At 38.4% G+C, this 19599-nt stretch overlaps 1 protein-coding gene across 2 annotated transcripts in view; it reads left to right on the top strand.

Moving 5' to 3' along the window:
- The window catches only part of LOC106870177 (oxygen-dependent coproporphyrinogen-III oxidase), a 326333-nt gene that overhangs the window by 73351 nt on the left and 233383 nt on the right, over positions 1-19599 (top strand). The window contains exon 2 of one of the 2 annotated variants that reach the window (XM_052976448.2): positions 18897-18923. The exons of the other annotated variant lie outside the window; for it this stretch is intronic. The gene's annotated coding sequence lies outside the window, so the exon portion shown is untranslated. The remainder of the gene's footprint in view (positions 1-18896; positions 18924-19599) is intronic. 2 annotated transcript variants of the gene reach the window in all.

The following is a 19599-nucleotide window of genomic DNA, read 5'->3' as shown; positions in this document are numbered from 1 at the left end:
CGTGTGTAAATCAGTCTTTTGTTATCAGCCACATGACTGTTTCAGATAGCAATCCAGGATGTTTGGATGGAACCTATTTGTCAGCCAGGCATACTGTTCTAGGCAATTCTGTGTTCATTTCCTCCAGAGAAAGAATTGGCAAAAGTGATTAGTATGGCAGCTAGGGACTATTACACAGTTGTGGGGTAAGAAAAGGAGCAAAATTTAGTGAATCAGAAGGGTTTAGGCAAGGAGAGTATGCTAGAAGCTAGTTCAAAGGATCATAGGCTGTTGTGGTAGGAACAGAATGGACATAGAGAGGACACGGTTAATATAAGAGTCAGGAATTGCTGTAGATGTGTAAATCAGTCTTTTGTTACCAACCGGATGACTCCATTTCAGACAGCAATCCAGGATGTCTGAATGAAGCCTGTTTGTCAGTCAGGCATACTGTTCTAGACAATACTGTGTCCGTTTCTTCCAGATGAAAAAAAAAAAAAAAAAAATCAAGCCAAACTGAGATTTGAACTCCCAAGCCCTTGGTGTGTTACTGTGCACGAGAGAATCTCTTAGCCAGGGCAGCAATATTAAATGAGTATGTTATTTTTGTGTCGCTAAGAGATGTAGATATGTCGAGGTTTATCTTGCTTTTAAGCTAATGCTGCGAAGCAGCAGTTATGTAATGTGAATTTAAGAGCTTCGGTCATGGAATATTCATTAATCACTCAGCAGAACTCTCATCTCTGCCTTCTTCTACTTTGTTCAACAACCGTAAAATCAGTGTTTCTTTCACAACTTCTCAATTATCATCATAATTCAAAATCTCAACAGAAATCTTATCGAGGAGGTCAGATTTTGGTGAATAGACACGAGTGCTTCTCTGTGTACCTGCGTATAAAGGTGTGCTTATATATAGGTGTGTGTGTGTGTGTGCATGCTGTATGTATGCGTGTATATGTATGTGTGTGTCTGTATACCTATGTATGAGTATGATAGAATCTGTGTTTGTGTGAGTGTGTGTGTGAGGGGGGTTGTATATGTGTCTATGTGTACGGATGTATGTCTCTATATGTATGTGTCTGTATGCCTATGTATGGATGTGAGAGAATGTATGTGTGTGTGTGTGTGTAGTGCATGTGTCTATATATATATATATGGATGTGATAGTGTGTGTTTGTGTGGTGTGTATGTGTCTATATATGGATGTGACAATATGTGTGTGTGTATGTCTATGTATGGATGTGACTGTTTGTGCGGTATGCACGTGGCTATATATGTGGGTGTGACAGTATGTGTATGTGATATGTATGTCTCTATAGATATATATGTTTGTGTGACAGTATGCATGTGTATGTGTCTATATATAGGTATGACAGTGTGTGTGTCCCTATATGTTTCTATATATATATATATATATAGGTATGACGATATGTGTGTGTGTGTCTATATGAGTAGAGGTGTGTAAGTACGCACTGCACACAATCGCACACACACAAGCACCTATGCATACATATGTATATGAACAAACAAAAGATATGCGTATGAATATATATTATACATAGCTGCATACACACATGAACATCAATAATGTGTGTGTTTGGTGGTGGGGGAGATAAAGACAAGAGGGAAAACACTCAATATATAGATTAGAATTTTATTTATTTGCTTGGTGTGATGACAGCACGAAGCTTTAATTTTACACACATTTGCGTACATACGCACACAGGCATATCTCTATATATAGCTTGGCATTATATATTGATATATATGCCAGTGTGTGGTGTATACATACATGCGCACACACGCGCATATATATATATATATATATATATACTCACACACATATATATGTACATATACATATGTATATATGTATATATATATATATATATATCCTCGCCAGAAATAAGGAAAGAGGGCGGCTTATAAATACCAAAACCTTCCCTGGCAAAGAATGTACCCCAAAACATAGATTAATAGTTAGTGACTTCGGGATCAAGGCAAAATGGGTACCCAGAAGTAGACCGGCTTGGAGGAGAAGGGTGTGGAAGCTTAAAGACCCTGCAAATGGACAGAGACTTAGAGACAAGTTACTTGAAGCATTTGACAAAATAGAAGGGGATATAGCATCATACAACGTGGAAGACAATTGGAGATTTCTGCGGGACAACCTGTTGAGAGCCACCGACCAGATCTGTGGCTGGTGTAAGGTCCCCTCTCGACCCAGAGTAATGTGGTGGTGGAACAAGGAGGTAGACAGGGCTATTAGACAAAAGAAACAGGTTTGGAAGGACTGGAAGAACGGTGGTAGCAGGGAATTGTACCAGTCTGCCAGAAGGGAGGCTAGTCGACAGGTTTATTTAGCCAGAGGAGAAGCAGATAAGAAAAGATTTGCCAATGTTCTACGCCGTGAGGACCAAAGACTCGAGGTATTTCGTGTTGCAAGACAGTGTAGGAGAGAAATATGTTCACATGGATGATGGTACGCTTGCACTAAATGAGGCTGCAAAGAAAGAGGTCTGGAGATGCCACTACGATAAATTGCTTAATAAAGAGAATGAATGGGAGAAAGAGAGCCTGCCGTATGCCGACCCAATAGAGGGACCAGCTATCCGAGTTGATAGTACCAGGGTAGATAAAGCAATTAAGAGTATGAAGACAGGGAAAGCCCCCGGCCCATCAGGAATCACTGCAGAGATGCTCAAAATATCTGACAGTGTTGGCTACAGCCTAGTCACCCGTATTACGAACCAGGTGTTACACAAAGGAGTCATACCCAATGACTGGTGTAGCAGCACCACAGTCAACTGCTACAAAGGTAAAGGTGACGCTTTAGATACAAATAATTACAGAGGCAACAAGCTGTTAGATCAGGTTGTGAAAGTTACGGAGAGGGTCATAGCCCAACTAATTAGGGAGCGAATCAATTTAGATGAGATACAGTTTGGGTTTGTGCCAGGTAAAAGCACTACTGATGCCATATTTCTAGTAAGACAGCTGCAGGAGAAATACCTAGCCAAGGATAAACCTCTGTACCTGGCTTTCGTTGACATGGAGAAAGCCTTTGACAGGGTCCCCCGATCCCTTATCTGGTGGTCAATGAGAAAACTTGGGATAGAAGAATGGTTAGTGAGAGCTGTGCAAGCCATGTACAGAGATGCTGCCAGTAAGGTGAGGGTTGGAAATGAGTACAGCAATGAATTCCGGGTAGAGGTAGGGGTCCACCAAGGTTCCATCCTCAGCCCCCTCCTATTTATCATAGTCCTCCAGGCGATCACAGAGGAGTTCAAGACAGGTTGCAAATGGGAGCTCCTCTATGCTGATGACCTTGCACTAATTGCAGAGTCACTATCAGAACTAGAGGAGAAGTTTCAGGTGTGGAAGCAAGGACTAGAATCGAAGGGCCTTAGAGTCAACCTAGCTAAAACCAAAATCCTAATAAGTAGGAAGGTAGATAAAACACAAGCCCCTTCAGGTAGATGGCCCTGCTCAGTATGTAGAAAAGGAGTAGGTAGTAACTCTATAAGATGTACCAGGTGCAAGCTATGGACACATAAGAGGTGCAGCAATATCAAAGGCAGGTTAACTAGGAAGTTAGTTTTTGTATGTGGCAGATGTTCAGGTGCAATAAAGACTGTAAACAAACAGGAAACAACTTCTATCTCATTCCAGGGTGAAAAACTAGAGGTAGTTGATAGCTTCCGCTATCTGGGTGACCAAGTTAGTAGTGGGGGTGGGTGCGCTGAAAGTGTAGCTGCTAGAATAAGAATAGCCTGGGCAAAGTTTAGAGAGCTCTTACCTCTGCTGGCGACAAAGGGACTCTCACTCAGAGTAAAAGGCAAGCCAAGTGAGATCGTTGCCAGTGCCCCTGGACTGGCCCTTGTGCGGGTGGCACATAAGATGCACCATTTTGAACGTGGCCGTTGCCAGTACCGCCTGACTGGTCTTCGTAGGATTTTCGAGTGAGATCGTTGCCAGTGCTTCTGGACTGGCTCTTGTGCGGGTGGCACATAAAAGACACCATTTCGAGCGTGGCCGTTGCCAGTACCGCCTGACTGGCCTTCGTGCGGGTGACACGTAAAAGCACCCACTACACTCTCTGAGTGGTTGGCGTTAGGAAGGGCATCCAGCTGTAGAAACTCTGCCAAATTAGATTGGAGCCTGGTGTTGCCATCCGGTTTCACCAGTCCTCAGTCAAATCGTCCAACCCATGCTAGCATGGAAAGCGGACGTTAAACGATGATGATGATGATGATACTTATATATATATATATATATATATATATATATATATATATATATATATATATATATATATATACATACACATATGTATATATATATATATATATATATACATACACATATGTATATATATATATATATATATATATATATATATATACATACACATATGTATATATATATATATATATATATATATATATATATATATATATATACATACACATATATATATATATATATATATATATATATATATATATATATATATATATATATATATACATACACATATGTATATATATATATATATATATATATATATATATATATATACATACACATATGTATATATATATATATATATATATATATATATATATATATATACATACACATATGTATATATATATATATATATATATATATATATATACATACACATATGTATATATATATATATATATATATATATGCATACATATATTTACATACATGCATAAATACATACACACACACATATATATATATATATATGTATACTCACACATAAGCACATTCATATATCTAGGTGCAGGCATGGTTCTGAGGTGGTTGTGTGGTTAAGAAATTTGCTTCTTAACCACTGTGGTTTTTGGGTTCGATCCTGCTTCATGGCACCTGGGGTAAGTGTGTTCTGTTTCCCTTTTGAGATGACCAATGCCTTATGAGTAATATTTGGTGGATAGGAACAGTATGGAAGACAGAAGCCCATAGATGGATACTATATAACTTGATGTTCATGTTTTACATAAACTATGCCCTTAACAATAATAATAATAATGATCCTTTGTACTGTAGGCACAAGGCCTGAAATTTGAGGTGAGGAGCTAGTCAGTTACAGTGCTTGACTAGTACTTATTAGATTGACTCCCAAAAGGATGAAAGGCAAATTTGACCTAGGTGGGATTTGAACTCAGAATGTAAAAGACAGATGAAATGCTGTTAAGCATTTTGTCTTGTGTGCTAATGACTCTGCCAGCTAGCTGCCTAAATAATACTAATACTAATCCTAATAATCTTTTCTACTAAAGGCAGAAAGCCTGAAATTCGGGGGAGGGAGGATAGTCGATTACATTGACCCAGTATTCAACTGGTACTTATTTTATCAATCTTGAAAGGATGAAAGGCAAAGTTGGCTTTGATGGAATTTGAACTCAGAATGTAAGGATGGACGAAATGCCACTAAGCATTTTGCCTGGTGTGCTAACGATGCTGACAGCTCGCCACCTTAATGCTAATTATCATAATACTCTATGGAGTGAAGAGACAATAATTATTTCTGTGGTAATTGGTGCACTTGGCACAACACCTAAAATGCTATCTGAAAGATCGGAAAGATATTGGAAACGAGACTCGTATTGCTGACCTGCTGAAAAGCACTCTCATATATTCTGCAACAATCTTCAGAAAGGTTTTTGAGATTTGAGGAGACTTGTCACCAAGCCTTGAGAAATACTCCTGCTAATTAGATTAGTATGTACCAACATGATGATGATGATAATTATGGTGGTGGTGGTAATGATGACGACAACAACAATGATGACTGTTTCTAATTTATGTACAGGGCTAATAATAATGAAGAAGAGAGAGAATTAATTGACCCCCATCAACTCCAGTATTTGACCAGTACTATATTTTATCAACCATGAATAATTCTTTTCTACACTAGGCACAAGGCCTGAAATTTTGGGGGCGGGCTGGGGGGCAGTCGATTAGATCAACCCCAGTACGTAACTGGTACTTAATTTATCGACCCTGAAAGAATGAAAGGCAAAGTTGACCTCAGCAGAATTTGAATTCAGAACGTAGCAGCAGACGAAATACTGCTAAGCATTTTGCCCGGTGTGCTAACGTTTCTTATTTCTTTACTACCCACAAGGGGCTAAACACAGAGGGGACAAACAAGGGCAGACAAATGGATTAAGTCAATTACATTGACCCCAGTGCGTAATAGGTACTTAATTCATCAACCCTGAAAGGATGAAAGGCAAAGTCGACCTCGGTGGAATTTGAGCTCAGAACGTAGCGGCAAACAAAATACCGCTAAGCATTTCGATCGACGTGCTAATGACTCTGCCAGCTCGCCGGCTTTGATTAATGAATAATTGAAAAGCAAATACGACTTCAGTAGCATTTGAACCCACAAGCAAAGATTTAGCAGTGAAAGAACAGGAGAAAATAAGAAACTACCTGGATTTGGCTTGGGAAATACAACGACATTGGAAGCTTTCTACGAGAGTAGTCCCAATTGTTCTCGGTGCACTAGGTACTGTCACCAACAGATTTGGCAGTTTCTTTATTGAGATTGGTGTAACTACAAGAGTTGCTTTAATTCAGATATCTATTCTATTGGGAACAGCAAGGATTGTAAGAAAAGTCTTTGATATCTAAGGAAACTGGTTGTGACCTGGTATCAAGGACATTGATTCTAAATGTAAAACATTTGTGCATACCATAAATAACAATAATAATAATAATAATAATAATGATGGTTTCAAATATTGGAATAATGCCAGCAGTTCTGTGGAAGGATTAGTCAATTACATAGACCCCCAACATTCAACTGGTGTTTATTTTATTGACCCCTTAGAGAATGAAATGCAAAGTTGACCTCAGTAGGATTTGAACTCAGAATGTAAAGAGTCAGAAGAAACATCATTAAGCATTTTATCCCATGTGCTACTGGTTCTGGCAGCTCAGTTTTTAAGGGTTTCTAATACAGGCATACGGCCTGAAATTTGGGGGAGCGGACAGTTAATTACATTGTCTCCTCTATTTGACTGCTACTTTATATTATCAACCTCAGAGAAATGAATGGCAAAGTTGACCTCTGCAGGATTTGAACTCAGAATATGTTGTTTTGGGACAAATACCTTGAGACTTTTTCTTTTTTTATGCTATAAACAACTCTGCCTGTTCACCCACTAAAATCTGGATTGAAAATATCAGTAAACTTAACCTGAGTCTTCTATCACCCTCATGTTTCAGTTTTTATAACAGCTACAGGCCTTGCCCTTCCCATCTATTATTGTTGTTACTATTATTATTAGTAACTTCATCATCATCATCATCATTTTTATTATTATTATTGAGACGGCCAGCTGGCAGAATTGGTTAGCATGCCGGGCGAAATGCTTAGCGGTATTTCGCCCGTCACTGCATTTTGAGTTCAAATTCAGCCAAGGTTGGCTTTGCCTTTCATCATTTCAGGGTTGATAAATTAAGTATCAGTTGTGTACTGGGGTCAATCTAATCAACTGGCCACCCCCACCCAAATTTCAGGCCTTGTGCCTATAGTAGAAAGGATTATTATTATTATTATTATTATTATTATTATTATTATCATCATCATCATCATTGTTTCAAATTTTGGCACACGGCCAACAATTTCAGTGGGAAAGAGTGATCTGATTGCATCACCCTCAATACTTGACTGGTACCCTATTTTATCAGCCCCGAATAGATGAAGGGTCATAAGAATGATGATGATGATAGCCCATGTGGTTAGAGTATCTGAGGAGTAAATCGCAGGAGAGATTGTACAGGGGTAGAACAAGAGTGAGATGGCTGGCTTATATCCATAGCCTTGGTTGGGCTTACTCAGGGATTTTACTTAGAATATTTACTGAGAGTTGCTTCTGACAGAACCTTATGGAAAGCATGACTTAAGACTCTACCCCTATGTCTAGTCTAGCAGTGGGCTACCCTTGAGCAGGTCCTGTGCTTGTGAACCTTCTCCAGCACTCTCTATTCAACCTAGGAGAGCCCATGCCCTTCCCTGCTGCCATTAAACGGATTACTAGAACTTTAGCTTCTGTGACTAGACTAGGGATGAAAACTGGAGTGGTTTATCGTTCTTTCTCCAGGAAGGTGGAATTTGAACTCAAAATGTAGAGAACTGGAAGATACACCATGAAGCATCTCTGCTGATGCACCAACGATTCTGCCACTCTCTCACTCATAAGGGCCGGTTTCCCAGTTTCCACGGCGTGTATATTTCTCACCTGGATGGGACACCAGTCCATCACAGGATTACTCATTTTTGCCAGCTGAGTAGACTGGAGCAATGGGAAATGAAGTGTTTTACACAACAACACAACACACCACCCAGTCCAGGAATCAAACCTATGATCTTGCGATCATGAGTGCGAGACCCCCAACCACTAAGCCACATGCCTTCCAGCCCCTATGATCCTCATAGAAATAGTGAGCTACGAAGATGGATGAATGGATAATAATATCCCCTAACCAATTTTTGGGGTCATGTGCTCATGTTAAAAATCAATATTAACCCTTTTGTTACCATATTTCTGTTGAAATATACTGCTTGCGTTTCAATTAATTTTTGAAAATAGTGAAGAATTTCGTAAAAATAACTGTTGTTATTAAGCTGATGTTTGGAACATAAATTAACAAGAAATCTTGATGGAAGGTTTTAATTTAGATCACTTTAGAACAGGAAGTCTCTGTCATTGGAACCATGGGTGGTCTCAGGCGGGTTCATTATCGAAAGAGTAATGAGAGAATGATATCATATATAAATGTGGTTTCTTTGTATTTTCACTTGCCCTAGAAACAATGTTTATTGAAAATCACAATAAAGCTGAAAACAAAAAAATTCAAATCAAATAAAATAAAGTAAAACCTAGATTGCAGTCAAACAAATCAATAACCAAGATAGAAAATAATGGCAAACAAGAAAGTGACCACCCACTAAAATCTGGATTGAAAATATCAGTAAACTTAACCTGATTCTTCTATCAACCTCATGTTTCAGTTTTAACAGCTACAGGCCTTGCCCTTCCCATTTATTATTGTTGTTACTATTAACATCATCATCATTAATATTATTAACGTCATCATCATCATCATCATTATTGTTGTTGTTGTTGTTGTTGTTATTATTATTATTGACTCTTTAGCAGCCATGTGTTATTGTTTGTTTGTCTTAAAGCAACTAGAACAACAGTAACAACAATAACAGCAGCAGCAACAACAACCACCTACATACTTTCAGCTGCTGTATCAATGCTTTAGTTTCTTATTGATTTTCGTTTTTCTGCTTTTTTTGTTATTTTTTAAATTCTTTTCTGTTCTTTGTTTCTCTCTTCTTTAGAAACAACAAATTTCAGACATTTTCTACTTAAACACACCTGCTTCACCTGTTTTTTCCCTCCTCCTCCTCCTCTCCCTTCTTCTTCTTCTTCTTCTTCTTCCTCCTCCTCCTCCTCCTCCATGCTGCATATTCTGTGTTGGCACTACCAGCTCACCACTCTGCATTACATTTTTCTTCGTATCATTATCAGGTACCCCTCAGTAGCCACTGTGTCATTCTGTGCCTTGTTACAAGCTATATACTGTGATGTACTGTCAAGACAGTACCTCACAATGTCAAGGCATTAGATAATATTCTGTTAAAATGTAAGGTATATTGTGTTGACACCTGGTACATACTATTTCAAGACAGTATGTCAACACTCAAATTGTCAAGACACAGTGTTATTACACACCATCAAGATGTAGTGTGTCAAACAAAAGTTGTCAAGAAATAGTATAAGAGGACACATACAATGTCAAGACACAACATGTCAAACACATACTATTTAATATACTATATTAAGACATAGTATGTCAAAATGATGCGTCAAGACAGCATGTTAAAGTACAGTATGTTGTCATACACTGTCTTTGATACAGTGTACCAGGACAGAGTATGTTATGATACAATATGGGAAGAAGCCGTATATCGAGACACAGACAATGTGAAGATGTGTTTGGATGTGTGTATGTACCAGGAAGTACCTATATACATGTACTTTTGCATGTATATATGTATATGTACATGTATGCACATGGTAAGTAGTATATGTGTATTATCTGATCTGTTTGTGTGTGTGTGTGTGTGTGTGTGTATATATATATAAGATTGAATCCAGCCAACTTTTGACTGCTATTTTGCTTTGGTTTTGTTATCTTTAAAACATTCTCTATAGACATGCCATTCTTTGAGCCTTTCTGGAGCATGTCTTTAAAGAAATATCTTGGATATGTGTTTTAAATTATTTTACTCTTTACTCTCTTTTTTACTCTTTTACTTGTTTCAGTCGTTTGACTGCAGCCATGCTGGAGCACGGCCTTTAGTCGAGCAAATTGACTCGAGGACTTATTCTTTGGAAGCCTAGTACTTATTCTATCGGTCTCTTTTGCAGAACCGCTAAGTTACGGGGATGTAAACACACCAGCATCGGTTGTCAAGCGATGTTGGGGAGACAAACAGAGACACACAAACATATACACATACATATATATATATATATATATATATATATATACGACGGGCTTCTTTCAGTTTCTGTCTACCAAATCCACTCACAAGGCTTTGGTCGGCCCGAGGCTATAGTAGAAGACCCTTGCTCAAGGTGCCATGCAGTGGGACTGAACCTGAAATCATATGGTTGATAAACAAGCTACTTACCACACATCCACTCCTGCGCCTTTTGTAAACTAAATATTTTGAAAAATTTAATAATATAGCTGATATTTTTATTATTAAGCTTGAAATGTATTTCAACAAAATGTTTTTAAATTACATTATGACAAGAGGTTTTAATTTAGATTTTAACTCCTAAAAATAAATGCTTATATTCTGTGGAGTTAGTGGTAGTCTCAGGTTGGTTGGTATTGAAATGGTGTAAGGCAGGAGCACTTCCTACTCATAGAAACATGAAATTATATATTTCTTGGACCAGTGAGTGAGTGAGAGAGAGTCTGTATGTGGTTGCAAGATCTGCCTGTAATAGTAGCTAGGTCTTTCCACCCCACACTTCATCTCTATTATTTTCATAATGGTTTCAAATTTTGGCAGAAAGCCAGTAATTTGGGGGGGAAGTGGGTAAGTCAGTTACATCAACCCCAGTGTTCAACTGGTATTTACTTTGTCAACCCTGAAAGGATGAAAGACAAAGTCAACCTTGATGGAATTTGAACTCAGAACATAAAGAAATGCTGCTAAGCATTTTTCCTAGTATGCTAACGATTCTGCCACCTTGCTGCCTTCACAATTACTTTGATAATAACATAGTAATAATTCTTTCTACTATAGGCACAAGGACTGAACTTTTGGGGAAGGAACCTCCATGGTAGATTGGTACTTATTTTATTGAGCCTGAAAGGATGAAAGACAAAGTCAACCTTGGTGGAATTTGAACTCAGAATGTAAAGTTGGAAGAAATGCCACCAAGTATTTTGTCCAACATGCTAATGATTCTGCCATCTTGCAGTCTTTAATAATAGTAATAATAATCCTTTCTACTTTAGGCACAAGGCCTGGAATTTGTGGGGAGGGGGATAGCCAATCACATCGACCCCAGTACTCGACTAGTACTTAATTTATCAACCCCGAAAATATGAAAGGCAAAGTCGAACTCAGTGGAATTTGAACTCAGAACATAAAAACAGGCAAAATGCTACCCGGCGTGTTAACGATTCTTCCAGCTCTCCACCTTAATAATGATGATGATGATAATAATAATAATAATAATAATAATAATAATAATAATAATAATCCTTTCTACTATAAACACAAGGCCTGAAAATTTTAGGGAGGGGACCATTCAATTACATTGACTCCAGTACATAACTGGTACTTAATCTATTGCTCCCCAAAAAGATGAACAGCAAAGTCGACTTCAGCAGAATTTGAACTCAGAATGGAAAGACACACAAAATACTGCAACGTATTTCGACCAGTATGCTAATAATTCTTCCAGCTCACCACCTTAATAATAATAATGATAATAATAATAATAATAATAATAATAATAATAATACTTTCTGTTCATAGAACAACAAAATGATTTATTTTTCAAGCAAACAAGGAGTTGTCCATGTATTCCATTGTTCAACTAATCTGTGAAATCTCCCTCAACTCACATCCCACTGTCAAGGGACCCCTGACTCACTTGTCTCTCCTCCTCCCATCACTCATGTTGTTTTCAGCACCATACCTTGCCCCCAGGTCTTAGACTAACTACTATTTTCAGGCATTTTTTCTCAGAACATTATTCCTCTGGAATCTTGTTGCTGCTTCATGTCTTTACTGCAAATGTTGAGTGAAAACAATTGGAATGAAACAATCTCACTGGTCTCCGGGGCTTATGGGCACTAGGATGACTTTACCTTTCATCCTTTTGGGGTTGATAAGATAAGTATCAGTTGAGTGCTGGGGTCAATGTAATTGACTTACACCTTTCCTGAAATTACTGGCAAAATGCTTAGCAACATTTAGTCCATCCTTACATTCTGAGTTCAAATTCTGCCAAGGTTGACTTTGTTTTTCATCCTTTTGGACTCAATAAGATAAGTACCAGTTACGTTCTGAGTTCAACATAATTGATTTACCCACTCCGTGAAATTGCTGACCTTGTGCCAAAATTTGAAACGCATTACTATTAAATTACTGGGCAAAATGCTTAACGGCATTTTGTCTGTCCTTGCGTTCTGGGTTCAAATTCTTCCAAAGTCAACTTTGCTTTACATCCTAAGTCTGTTTTATCCTAAGTCTCTTTGATTTGACCACTTGCAGTCGATCTACTTCTTGAATGATGTTTTACCTTAGGTTTTATTGGAGTTCAAATTCTGCCAAGGTCAACTTTGCTTGACATCTTAAGTCTGTTTGATTTGACCACTTTGCTGTCAAGTCAATAACAACAGCAACATGATCTACTTCTTGAATGATGTTTTACCTTAGGTTTAAATATCAAAACCTTAAGCTTCAGGTGTTTTTTCTTAGTTTTGATTTTTTTGATCTTTTCAAGTTCCTTTTTCCTTTGATATTGTCATTGAGTTTCAGAGAATGTGAGATGAAGCACTGAAACAATGAAGCTCCCTATCTTAAATAACATTCAATGACAGCTGGATTCTCTACCATTTCTTTCAGACTAAATAAACATTCCCATTAGTTATAAAAACTTAGGAATGTGAGGTGCAAGCATGGCTGTATAGTTAAGAAGTTTCCTTCTCAAACAGGTGGTTTTGATTCCAGTTCTGCTATAGTCTTGGGCCAAGCAAAACTTTCTGAGTGGATTTCATTAACAGAAAGAAGACCATCATATCTGTGTGAAGCATCACGGTCATACAAGTGCTGTTGTTTCCAATTTTCTATGAAAACATGTCTGGTCTTAGGGAAATATTACCTGCTATGGAAACAAGTGAGGGTTGGTGGCAAGAAGAATATCCATCTGCAGAAAATCAACCTCAATGAATTCCATCTGCAGAAAATCAACCTCAATGAATTCCATCTGATCCATGCTAACATCCAACTGCTTATTAAAATGAATATGATGATGATGATGATGGTGCATTTCAAGCCAATTTGATTAGTGCTGTCACATGATGCTCTTGGCCAATTATTTATGAAAACTATATAAACTTATGTTTTGACTACTGTCTTCCTGTTTGATCATCAAGCCTATATATATATATATATATATATATATATATATATATATGTACAACCTTTTTCATTTGGTTGGTGGACCCCAACCGAATGCCATTGGTCAGGAGCTATTAGTTAACCCAAAGCTATAGTAGAAGAGACACTTATTCGATTGCCTCTTCTGCCATTTAGTGAGATTGAACCCATAACCATGTGATTAGGAAATGATGTTCTTAACCACACAGCCATGCCTGTGCCTATATATACAGGGTGTGGTAAATAAACTGTCGTCTAAATTACACAAAAATGAAAATAACACTGACATCTCATTTTAACAGATATATATATATCAAAATTATGTAAAAATATCTTGAAATACTAAAGAGTAAATTTATTCAATAAAATCGCCATTGGCTTCAACCACGGCCTCCAGATGACTTTGGAATCTCCTGCAACTCTTCCAGACAGTCTCCTTGTTTAAGTTGGTGAATGCTGCGATAATCCTTACCTTCAGTTCATCTTTGGTGTTACAAGGAGTTTTGTTGGCCTCTCACTCAACTGTATCTCATACATAATAATCAAAGGGGTTGCAGTCTGAGGAGTCAGGTGGCCAGATGTTAGGGGGGATGTGGTCGCAGAGATTGTCTGACAACCATAACTGGGTTCTCCTGCTTGTGTGACATGGTGCAGAGTCTTCTACCAGCCACCCTCTTGACGAGGGCAGCACTACAAAGGGTCTTCTACCAGCCACCCTCTTGACCCAGGGCAGCACTACCTCCTCCAGACACTTGATGTAGGTCTCTGTGTTGAGTCTGAGGCTGTGTGGGAAGATGAATGGAGGCATAACTTTACCATCACTAGTGATCACTCCAAACACCATCATGTTGATTGGATGTTTGATCTCTATCACTCTCAGTACATGTTTTGGGGACACAGCAATCTGATCCTGGCAGAAATTTTTCTTGTTTGAGAAAAACCAAAGCATGTTCAGTTGGAGGAGATGTATGAGTTTGTTCAAAAGCTTCGTAGCATGGTCTTTCCTCTCATCCTTGATGGCTTGAGATAAAAATTGGACTTTTCTCATCTTGTATGAGGAATACTGAATGTCTTCATGCACTACCTGCCTGATGAGAAACTGAGACACTCCCATGTCCCTGGAGATGGATCTGATTGACTTGGAGGTATTGTTGTCAATCATGGCCTGGATCTCACCAAGAAATTCAAGAGTTCTTTTCTTATCAGAATGGTCAGAGTGAGTTTTCTGAGCTGCCATACCTTCGTAATTACCATTAGACTCATCCAACTCTTTCCGAATCTTCTGCATTGTCCTCAGATTGATACCCAAACACTCTGAAATGTTCGTATTGGAGTTTCCAGCATGAGTGCCAAGCAGTACAGCATATCGTTTCCAAATTTCTGGCAGAGTGAATTGCATCATGGTGCTGTTTTTCTCTCAGATGGTGCCTGACTGACCCTACTATGCTGCGTAGTCAACAAAATCAAAAACAAAAATGCACATGTGCAAAATTTAAAATATAGACTGGCGACAATTTGCCCATCACACCCTGTATATATATATATATATATATATATATATATATATGAAGACCGGGAAAGCCCCCGGCCCATCAGGAATCACTGCAGAGATGCTCAAAATATCTGGCAGTGTTGGCTATAGCCTAGTCACCCGTATTACGAACCAGGTGATACACGAAGGAGTCATACCCTATGACTGGTGTAGCAGCATCATAGTCAACTGCTACAAAGGTAAAGGGGACGCTTTAGATACAAATAATTACAGAGGCATCAAGCTGTTAGATCAGGTTATGAAAGTTACAGAGAGGGTCATAGCCCAACTAATTAGGGAGCGAATCAATTTAGATGAGATGCAGTTTGGGTTCGTGCCAGGTAAAAGCACTACTGATGCCTTATTTCTAGTGAGACAGTTGCAAGAGAAATACCTAGCCAAGGATAAACCTCTGTACCTGGCTTTCGTTGACATGGAGAAAGCCTTTGACAGGGTCCCCCGATCCCTTATCTGGTGGTCAATGAGGAAACTTGGGATAGAAGAATGGCTAGTGAGAGCTGTGCGAGCCATGTACAGAGATGCGGCCAGTAAGGTGAGGGTTGGAAATGAGTACAGCAATGAATTCCGGGTAGAGGTAGGGGTCCACCAAGGTTCCGTCCTCAGCCCCCTATTATTTACCATAGTCCTCCAGGCAATCACAGAGGAGTTCAAGACAGGTTGCCCCTGGGAGCTCCTCTATGCTGATGACCTTGCCCTAATTGCGGAGTCACTATCAGAACTAGAGGAGAAGTTTCAGGTGTGGAAGCAAGGTCTAGAATTGAAGGGCCTTAGAGTCAACCTAGCTAAAACCAAAATCCTAATAAGTAGGAAGGTAGATAAAACACAAACCCCTTCAGGTAGATGGCCCTGCTCAGTATGTAGAAAAGGAGTAGGTAGTAACTCTATAAGATGTACCCGGTGCAAGCTATGGACACATAAGAGGTGCAGCAACATCAAAGGCAGGTTAACTAGCAAGTTAGTTTTTGTTTGTGGCAGATGTTCAGGTGCAATAAAGACTGCAAACAAACAGGAAACAACTTCTATCTCATTCCAGGGTGAAAAACTAGAGGTAGTCGATAGCTTCCGCTATCTGGGCGACCAAGTTAGTAGTGGGGGTGGGTGCGCTGAAAGTGTAGCTGCTAGAATAAGAATAGCCTGGGCAAAGTTTAGAGAGCTCTTACCCCTGCTGGCGACAAAGGGACTCTCACTCAGTGTAAAAGGCAGACTGTATGACGCATGCGTACGAACAACCATGCTACATGGCAGTGAAACATGGGCTGTAACTGCTGAGGACATACGTAAGCTCGCAAGGAATGAAGCCAGTATGCTCCGTTGGATGTGTAATGTCAATGTGAATACCCGTCAGAGTGTAAGTATCTTGAGAGAAAAGCTGAACATTAGAAGCATCAGTTGTGGCGTGCAAGAGAGACGATTGCGCTGGTATGGACATGTGGTGAGAATGGAGGAGGATAGCTGCGTGAAAAAGTGCCACACCCTAACAGTTGAGGGAACCCGTGGAAGAGGTAGGCCCAGGAAGACCTGGGCTGAGGTGGTGAGGCAAGACCTTCGTACATTGGGCCTCACCGAGGCGATGACTACGGACCGAGACCTTTGGAAATGGGCTGTGCGTGAGAAGACCCGGCAAGCCAAGTAAGATCGTTGCCAGTGCCCCTGGACTGGTTCTTGTGCGGGTGGCACATGAGATGCACCATTTTGAGCGTGGCCGTTGCCAGTACCGCCTGACTGGCTCCTGTAGGATTTTCGAGCGAGATCGTTGCCAGTGCCCCTGGACTGGCTTGTGCGGGTGGCACATAAAAGACACCATTTCGAGCGTGGCCGTTTTCGTGCGGGTGACACGTAAAAGCACCCACTACACTCTCTGAGTGGTTGGCGTTAGGAAGGGCATCCAGCTGTAGAAACTCTGCCAAATCAGACTGGAGCCTGGTGTTGCCATCCGGTTTCACCAGTCCTCAGTCAAATCGTCCAACCCATGCTAGCATGGAAAGCGGACGTTAAACGATGATGATGATATATATATAAAAATTCTATCTGTGAGAGAAATAATATAAACCTGTTCTGTCTATACTTCTGATGTTCGAGAAAAATAGGTGGAGAATCTCCTGACAGTTGTGGTTTGCTGGAAGCTCTCACAGAAGATGTACCTTGTTTCCTTCCCCATTCACTAACATGGACCATTCAACACACACACACATACGTACATATAAAACCATCAGAAATCAGGCTATTGTGGTGAGCAGCTTAATTTGCATATCTATACTTTTGGTAGCTCGTCATTAAGCAAAATGATTAAGCATTGATTAAGTATCATTAATTAACTAATAGACATTTTACATACAACACAGTTGTACATCAAATAAGTTGATCTGTATCATAGTAATTGTCTTCGGTAGCAGTTTTCACTATTTCTGGTTTAGTTTCGTATTGAAAATCTTTATAAAATATTTGTCTTTTGTGTGTCATAGTTAATCATTTTCTGCTTTTATTTTGCAAAAGAAAAGTTTTAAAATGAAGAGCTTGGATTTCCCATTTATACAAATATCTAGATATTAATTACATGGAACATTCATAAAAGATGGATCCTTGAATTCTTGTTTATGTACCCTGACTTGGTCCATGTTCCTATTTGGCCAATATTGTTCTCATTCCATGTAGACATGTAATATACTAAATACAGTAAACTACTACTGGAAACAATATCAACAACAAGGATTATCTTATAATATATTCACTGGAAAACAGTGAAAGCACTTACACAAAATCTTCCACCATTAAGTTTGTGGTAATTTTCTTTTAAAAGATTTTTTTCTGTAATAAATTATTTTTAATCTAAGAATTTTTCCGAATATGTGTTTATGTGTGTGTAATGTAATGTATATCTAATTATTTAATTTCTTCCTGCGAAGAAGGAGCTGGTTTCTAACAGACATAGAAAGCTCCATCTTTGGAATGTAGATAATGAAAACAATGTCACATTTTAAACCTGGCAAAAGTCTTACATAGTTTTCTGCTCTGCTTACAGTTTGTATTTGTAATGTGTGAATCAGTTGGTTGATTTCTTTTTCTGAAAATCCAAGACTGACAGTTAAGCATTTACTTACAAAACCATGTTCTCCAATTTTTATTGGTATAAATATAAACTTGTAATTCAGATATAGAAGCTGGAGGCTTTGAAGCAGTTGTACCATACTTACCTTCTTTCTCTTTGATTTTCAATGAGATATTCACATATGTATGTATGCATGCTCGTATGTTTTATATATGTATGTATATATGTATGCATGGATATATGGATGTATATGTTTGTCTTTGTAACTTGTCTTTACATGATAGTGGTATTTGATGAATGGTATTTGTTCACATTCCCATAACCTAACAATTCAGCAAAATAGAAACGCCAGAAAGTTGTACCATGATTATAAGATGGAGAGTCAAGGCTACTCTTTACACTACTTCATACATGTAAAATTGAGTGCCCTACACTAGAGACTTACAGAACAAATGAAACACTAGATACAAATTTGAACTCATGATCTGTGAATTGACAACTGAGCACTTTATTCACTTAACTATATAACTAATCATCTGGTAATTTTTTTCTCTTTGAAGGCTCTGGTCATATGGCCTAATTATAAGGTAAGTTGTGGTTATATAGCATGCTTGTGTGGTAATATTGTGTTTATATTGCACATTTTATGTTGTTATGCATCGTGGTTATATGGCTATAGTCTATTTTCTGGTTAAATGACTTGCTTATAAGCTATGTTGTGGTTATATAGCATGGTTATGTTGTATATCACAGTTATATAATGTAATTATGTTGTTCTGTACTGTGGTTGGTTCATTTTGTTATATTTTATGCTGTGTACTATGTCTATATAACATGATTGTACTGTATATTGTGGTTGCACTGTATATTGTGGTTTGGTTATAATGTATGCTGTGATTATAAGGTTTGGTTATAATGTATGCTGTGGTTATATGGTTTGGTTATAATGTATGCTGTGGTTATATGGTTTAGTTATAATGTATGCTGTGGTTATATGGTTTGGTTATAATGTATGCTGTGGTTATATGGTTTGGTTATAATGTATGCTGTGGTTATATGGTTTGGTTATAATGTATGCTGTGGTTATATGGTTTGGTTATAATGTATGCTGTGGTTATATGGTTTGGTTATAATGTATGCTGTGGTTATATGGTTTGGTTATAATGTATGCTGTGGTTATATGGTTTGGTTTATAATGTATGCTGTGATTATATGGTTTGGTTATAATTTATGCTGTGGTTATATGGTTTGGTTATAATTTAT

This window comes from Octopus bimaculoides, chromosome 25 (genome assembly GCF_046866305.1).
Source record: "Octopus bimaculoides isolate indiv1 chromosome 25, ASM4686630v1, whole genome shotgun sequence".
Classification (NCBI taxonomy): Eukaryota; Metazoa; Mollusca; class Cephalopoda; order Octopoda; family Octopodidae; genus Octopus; species Octopus bimaculoides.
Note: the sequence above shows the minus strand (reverse complement) of the source record. Positions and strands in the feature narration are given on the sequence as shown.